The sequence below is a fragment of the Oryza brachyantha genome, chromosome 4 (assembly GCF_000231095.2).
Source record: "Oryza brachyantha chromosome 4, ObraRS2, whole genome shotgun sequence".
In the NCBI taxonomy this organism is placed as follows: Eukaryota; Viridiplantae; Streptophyta; class Magnoliopsida; order Poales; family Poaceae; genus Oryza; species Oryza brachyantha.
The window spans coordinates 17,855,674-17,864,059 of record NC_023166.2 but is presented as its reverse complement, the minus strand read 5'-3'; positions in this window follow the sequence as shown (position 1 = coordinate 17,864,059).

The following is an 8,386-nucleotide window of genomic DNA, read 5'->3' as shown; positions in this document are numbered from 1 at the left end:
GGGAGGTGGAGGTGTGGCTGGAAGCCATGGCCGCCTTTATAGGTGGAAATGGGGGAAGAAGTGGAAGAGGAGAAGATGTGAGTCAATGAGCGCTATGACTTTTTCATAAAGCACCTTGGATTCCTTCGGAATTCGTGCTATGCTCCTCCTGTCCTCTTTGGTAAAGTGAAGACTGACACAGTGACACTGCACAAATTTTTTTAATAGGAGCTGTACATTCAAAGTTTGTTCCATTGTTTTTCTGTAAAAAAAAGGTAAAGTTTCATCAAAATCCATAAACAAAAACAGAGCAAATCTATATGCTTACATGTGGAATAATGTATTGGACCAAATTACATAGGGTGAACAGTGGCAATCGTTTTTTTACTGTGAAGATATGGTATTCAAATAATATAGAAGGTACTAGTATTTCAAAAAAATTTTAGTATTCAAAATACTCTTACTGCAATACATAAAAACTGAGCAAACCCGGCCTTATGTGTAAAAGTGCCGTATGTGGGATGACAATGACATCTTTCTTTGCCATCAGATAGTGGACTTTGGAGATAGGAAGAAAAATCATTTTAAAAGCCTTTATTGCTATCTGAGAGAGAAACAAATGCATATCTCATCAATCTTGCCTTGGAAGTCAACTATGGAAGAGAGGTGTGATCCTGGGACTAATAATGAGTCTGTTTTATTTTAAATTAAAAAGGGATGGGCATGATAAAAAAAAGGAGCATTATTTCTTCCCTATCAGTATATCTTTGAAGATATTGCATCTTTAATTTTCCATCGAATTAACAACAGGTAGAGGCATTTGCACGCCTACTTTGAGAACTTTTGCACCTTGCTCCTTTCTCTTTGTTTATCCCGTTGACGGATTGTCTGAGAGCTGGCATATCTGGGGAGATCATGGGTTGAACTGTTTTGCATATAATTATTACAGTGTCCTTGTTTTAACTTCTTTATAATAGTGTCACAAGTGGCCAGATGGTTCATTTTGATATCGGCGAGATGTTGCAGACAATTGATATTCAGTTAGAAGTATAATATTTTACCAGCGCAGTGCGTTCTCACGTAGGAGTAGGAACATATATCAAATGCAAGTGGTTGAAAATCCACGGTTTTTATATCTCACTAAGGGTTGTTTAGTTTGTAAATTTTTTTCAAAAACATCATATTAAAACTTTAAACATGTATTTAAAGTATTAGACTTAGTCTAATTACAAAACAAATTTTAGATTCTACCTGGAAACCACGAGACGAATCTTTTGAGTCTAATTAATCCGTATTAGCACATGTTGGTTACTATAGCACTTATGACTAATCACGTCCTAATTAGATTTAAAAGATTCGTCTCACTACTTTCTCCATAACTATGTAATTAGTTTTAATGTTTATATATATTTAATGCTTCATTTAGATGTCGAAAAAATTTTGGGAACTAGACAGCCCCTAAATTCGTCAATATATATTCACACCGACGAATACTCAGGTTGACAAGTAAGCTAATTTCCAACAAAAGTAACATATGGTACATCTTTCCCAGCCAAAAAAAGTTAGTTAAATATTTTATAAAAATGATAAAAAAATACTGCAAAGAGATACAAATGTTTTTTATTAAATTTGAGGGGGAAATCCCATGTTCCATCTAGAGCCTTGTAAGGCGGTGTTTGCTGCAGTTTATGGTTATTAGCTTATAAGAGTATTTTCAGTAGCTTATCTAAATTTGACCAACCATATTGCTATTTAGATTATCATATAAAATAGATTCTTTTATTTTAGTTATCATTTCAACATAACATCTATATTACATCATCAATATATATTTTATTAATATTTTATGATCATCTCCTCATGTTGTGATTTCTCTTCCTTGAGATTAGATGTTGAGATATAAAATGAGTAGTGGTAACATTCAAATATGGAATATCTCTTTTTTCAATATAGATAATGCTCTAATTGAAGGATGAGATGAAGTATCTACCGGAGTAACTTTCCCTACGTACTCTAATTTTAAAATGGATGATGAAATAAAGTATAAAGTGGGAATGCCCTAAGTCACATGAAAAATGAAAAAAGTTCCCAACACATAACTAATTAAGTATAACTAATACAAACTCAATAAATTAATTTATCTAAAGTTTTAAAGTAATTTATATATAGAAAATATTTTTATAAAAAGTACCATGTACAACCATCTAGAAAGCATAATCGTGATTAAGTAGCTCCTTCCAATAAACAGGAAAAAACGTTGCAGTAACTAGAACTACTCTGTTTCATAACATAAGACTTAAGTGTTGTCTATATTTATAAAAGAATATTAATAAATATAGACATATATGCTAATAATATATAGTGATTAACAAATAAAGGTAAAAAACTCATAATACGAAAAGAATGGTATAGTAATTACTCCAAGATTTTTCATCCATTTCCATTTCATCGTCTTCCCCCGCGCTCCCGGGTATATCATTTGAAGACACCAGGTGAGGAAGCCGGCTATACTACGTTAGCAAAAGCAGTACCCTTTCTAGAAAGAATAGAGAGCGGCTAAAAAAACGCAACGACGTGGAGAAGTCGTCGCGGCAACCGAGCAAGCAGATCGAAGCAAAGCAAAGCAACGCCCTCCTTCTTTTGTCATGAGCCCGGACAAACATGGCCGCCTGATCCGGCGAGTGAGGTAAGCTGGTCCGTCCGATTCGCGGTGTTTGACCGTTGAGGCTGGAGAGAAGAGAAGGATGGGGGCTCATCACTCGCTCGGTTTGAAGAGGTAAACCAGGCGTTAGCTCCGAGGTAGTGCTCGCCTTTTCCGCTTTGGCTTTCTGGTTAACGGGTCGTGGACTCGTGGACCTCAAAACGAATTATTGCCAGTAAAAGATTTAGATTTCAGACACTTTTATGCTAAAATTTAAAATTTCAGCGTTAAATTTATAGTTGATTTTAGAATTTTTTTAATCAAAGTTTATTTTCTAGCCTTTGATTTAGATCACTAAAGAATACGTATATAGATTTTTATTTATAAATTATTTTCTATTTACATATATATTGTTAGTTTTTTCCATAAAACACCAACCAATCATCCCGTATGTGGGAGTCAGGAATGCCAGCAGGGAGAAGCTGTTTTCAAAATATATATGCTCCATATGTTTCAATAATACAAATATTTCTATTACTATTCATAATACTGCCTCATTTCCTTATTAGAAAATTTGCAACCGTAATATTATAATTTTGTAATGTTGAAGATATGATATTATTATCTCACTGATATGTGGGATACATATGAGTCAATACCACGTAGATCAGAATGTTATAGCTTCAATTTAGCAAAATTATAATGACAGCCTTGTAATTTCTCATATATTGATTTTTTATTGATAGATGCTAAAGTATTTTTAATCTAATCTCTCCTAGATAATCTATAAATATTTATATTTTGATACGGGGTAAGTCATATACCCTTTATTTTAAGTGGGTAGAAGGAACGTATAATATCCTCTAACTTCTCATCAGCCAATATGACTATACGAGGGGTATTTTAGTCTCCTATCCACTAGTGTTACATTGGGAATATAGGAATCCACATTTTTACGTGACAGGGGCTTCGTTTGGATCAAAGTGGGGATTTTAGAATTTTCAGGAACGTTTCCAAAACTCATTAATGCATTTCGTGCAAAGATGCTCTATATAAAATACTTGGTCTAACATTGGCACTTCGTACTAGTTAATTAATTTGTTATATTTTTAATAACCATCATAAAAAATAAATAATCCTTCGATAGTTCAATCTCGACTATCTTAAACACTAACAGAATAAGTGTGTTTTTTGTTAAAAAAATTGAGGATGTATCGGAGTAGCAGTAAAAATAATGGCAACCACCATATTTCTAAATTCATAGTTGAATGGGCCATGTGTATCCAGTAACAAAATTAAAAATGTTTAATGCATAACATAGGATTAGGGAGCTTAACACTAATTGTTATATGTACCAACTATATTCTATTATTAAAATTTCAGAATAAACATATCCAGCTATTAGTAAATATTCGCATAGAAGAATACATAGCAAAGTCAACTTCGCGCCCGTTCACACATGTCTTATCCCGGCTTTGTTGGAAATTCTTGGCGATTTTACGGAAGAAGATTAAGACTTTCGCACAAGTATAAAAACTTGGGATCAGATCAGCATCCGTTGACTCCATCGGCCTCCTTCGTATTAAACTGGTAGGAATCATCATGTGCAAGTTAAACAAAGCACGTCAAACCTAATCGTGCAACCAACTTAATTTTGTTACACTACCAAATGATTTTATTTTGCCCAAGTTTCCTACCAGAAATGAAGCTTCATCGATCATCCTGTACTTCCCCAGAAGCAGACTACGGAAGTACTATATACTTTATATTATATTCTCTACTGTAACATTATTCTCCGGTGAGTAAAATTTTTCTGCAAACATAACCTTTTGCTTATAAACTAATCAATCACCTCACCTTTTTCGGGTGTTCTTCTACGGTTTTGGCCGGAATCAGCTTGCTGGCTTGCATTATTGCTCGACAAATATATTCGAGACGACGAGGTGTAGAAGCTTCGTAATCGTTTCTCCCAACCTTTGACATTGCATTGGGCCATCGAGGCCAACATCACGAGCAGCGCGTGAGCGCACAGAAAAGCTTCGGCTACAGTGACCTCTACGGCTGAGTTCTTCCACCCTATTCTCTGGTTTTTTTCGCTTGCATATTTTGCGTAAAGTCAAATGGTGTATTTTCTATATAAAAGTTACTTTAAAATTATATTAATCTGTTTTTTATTTTTTATAACTAAAATTAATTAATCATATACTAATTTTAGGTAATTTTTTTACACCGGCAGTGGTCCGACGACCACGCTCGACGTAGTACTCGTAAGTTGGGAATCGGATTCGTTGACTTCAGGCGAGGGCGAGCCGCTTTTGCCGATGCGAACGTGTGGCGCGCAACGCATATAGTACGCGCCACCACACACGCACCGCGCACGTACCTTTCCACCTTTTTGTTCGGTTTGGGTTTTGGCTCCGTTTCTTTGCGCCCGTGGTGAGACGCGCTGCACGTACGTTCGCGTGGTGCAGCGAGCTCGTGTGGCCGTCTGTCTGCACGTTGACATGCCCCTGTACGTGTCCCGCGCGCGTACGTACGCATCCGTGTAGCACGCTGTATGTATAGCGAGCGCCGCTTACTTTGGTTACGCGCCACACAGGAGTCGGGAGGCGTGGCGTGGTGCACTGCTGATCTGTGGTTGACGTTGGTAGTACATGCCGTTTGTGTGATATTTATCAACAGCGACGCATGACAGCTGGTCTCATTTAAAGAAAAGAAAAAGGATATTAAGGGCCTCTTTGGTTTGAAAGAATTTTATAGGAATTTTGAAGGAATTGAACTGTTTTGTTCCTATAAAATTTATGTGATCCGAAGAGTCTTAAGCAAAGCAGTTGATTTTAGGAACAAAGTTTAGGCAGATATTGAGCAGAGTAGTTTATTTCAAGTCCTGTTTAGATTATCAAATGGTTAGAAGTGTTAGATAGTAAGCAGGTTCGGTTTCGACTTTCGAAGCACCTTCATGGCTTCATCTTACCTAATCAAAAGCTCAGGGAATTTCGTGCTTTAAAAATAAAAAGTAGGTTTGTGGAATTTTAACCAATAGAAAAGCTGAAGGAATAAGAATTGATGTATGCATAAATTAATTAATATAAAAACTTGTAGGAAACAAAAGAAAAACTTATTTTGTTTTCCTATACTTAAGTTGTGTTTGAGATAAGTAAGATTGAAAGATCGAAGAATTATTTGATTTTTCTGTATCTATTTAAGGGTAATTGTGAGAAATACTTTGAAATGATATCTTTTTAGTACGAATGTAGAACTTGACTAGGCTTATTTGAGAGTCTAAACACTAAATTAATTAAATTACTTTAAAATGATCTTATTTGGATCGTTTGTATAAAAAATCATTGCACGGAACACAAAGACTAAGAGATTGGGTAATGCGCCAACCAAAATCCAAATGTACCATCGTATAAGAGTGGGGCTTAGGTGCATAGGATTTTTTTTGCTCTTAATATCTATGCGACTTTTTTGACACATGTTTAATCATTTATCTATTAAAAATTTGTACAAATGTGTGAATTGAGTTATAATTAAAATATATCTAATAATAACTCTAATCATAATAAAATAATACTTATATAAAAGAACGAGTAAATATATGTTAAAAATTAAATACTACTAGTATGAGAGTACTTTATTTTTTATAGGTCAGGGCAAGCGTTGCATAATGCTCGGGGTCCGCAAACCGCAATGCATATTTGGTGATATATCTTCGATTTTATTCTAGATGGTTTGACAAAAAGAAGGGCGAACAGAACGGCCTAACACGTGGCATTTTCTGTTGCTAGCTGCAACAGTAGGCATCGGATTCATGGACAGTGACGAGTACAGGAGTTTACCAACAGTTTTTCTATGCATATGGCCGTGTTTTCTCTATCGATCTTGTGCATGTGGAGTGTGTTTGCCGATTACTACCACGGAAATTTCGGAATAGTCACGAGCTTATTGCACGTCTGCACGTGGCGTTCTAGGGTTGTTTAGGATCTCATTATCTCTTTTCTTTGAAAGATCAGGATCTTCTCTGCGACTCTGTCGTACATGGCCGGTTCAATGTACGCTGGTCGCTGGCCGTCAGAAATCGGGCGTATACATGAACCGAATAAAAGCACTATCCAATGGTCAAACACGTATATTCTACTCACTATTTATATTTGGCCGGACCACAGTAGCTGTGTTCTTTTTTCTTGGGATATTTAATTTTCTGCCACTCTTAAAAATGATTAATAACAGATTTACCACTCACTTTCTATGAGACATGGGTCCTTATATGTCTCTGACACGTGAGTTCAGTGATAAATCTAGTATGACCAATGTAGATGCAGCAAAAAGTGATTCATTTTTCTTGATTCTTGATGATGTACCTGAACCTCAGCACTGCTGATTTTACTTTCATATGCAAGTTCGGTCCGGACTAAAGGGCGAGTTCTTTTTTTTTTTGGAAAAAAGGGATGGACCAATTTACGCAACCAAAACAAGTTCAATCATTAGCATATAAATAATTATGCGTGGATTATTTTAAAGAGTAAATTGTGGTGTATAAACTTGCAAGATGGATGCAGTTCAGTATACGAACATGTGAATCATGGTTCACAAAATTATATGGTGCATGCAGGGGAGAATCTACAACAAAATAAAGATATATGCCATTCACTTGTTTTTAGTGCTTTAAATCGGATTTAGGCTACTACGAGTGACTGAATTTGGATTAAGAGTATGCATATATGGTGAAAATTGATAAATTATAGTTAAAAAAACTTTCTAACCCGGGTGCCTAGGAACTCCAAGGCTGCACCTAGCTCTTCCCCTGGGTGCATGCAAGCTAATGTTACAAGTAACTAATTTCAATAAATTAAATATGGATTATGATCTCATGTGAACTCTCGTGACAAGATAAATGTCATATACATATATAAATACATACACTTGATCAAACATAAAGTAATTTATTTTATGTATAAGATATAAAGAGAGCACGAAACAGATACGAAATAATGAAAATAAAATAGATAAAAAACATACATAAAGTTTATTTGCATACATGACATTTCACGTCCTAATATACGGGTGTGACATACTAATAAACTCCATCTCAGCATACCATAGTATATTGTTTTGGAGCGTGATTCGCCAACAATATATTGTTATACTTTGTCCGCACACTTGTTCACCATAATGATTATTTTACGATTTTATGTACTAAACTACAGCCACATGACAAGTTCATATACAACCTATGCAATTTAGTATATTTTAAACTTGGAAAATAAGTTTATTTGTATTTTAAAACAATGTTTCTCTAGAAAATTCTAAACATATAACTAACTATATGATACTGACTTATCTCATTCTATGTAAGTAAATTGGTTTCGTATATCTTTTGTCAAAACAAAAACTTCCCAAAGGAGTAAGAAGAACTCCTCTATAGATATTTATTAAAAAAGACAATACTCCCTTCGTTCTAAAATAAATTAATCTTTCACTTTTTACCTATAATGTTTGACTCTTTATCTTATTTAAAAAAATACGATTAATATTTTATTTTTATTAAATAATAAATGGTGAATAATACGGTTAAACGTTGGGCATAGAAATCAAAAATTAGTTTTTTTTTTTGACCGAGGGAGTACATGGGAACATAGTTCGAATTATTTCAGCCTTTGACTGTTGGGTGAATCGAAACTGTCGCTACAATGGAGGTGCATGCAGCCAAACACGAGACAGGACCATTCAGGCACCTATCGTGTGCGTTGCGCTGGTCCTGCC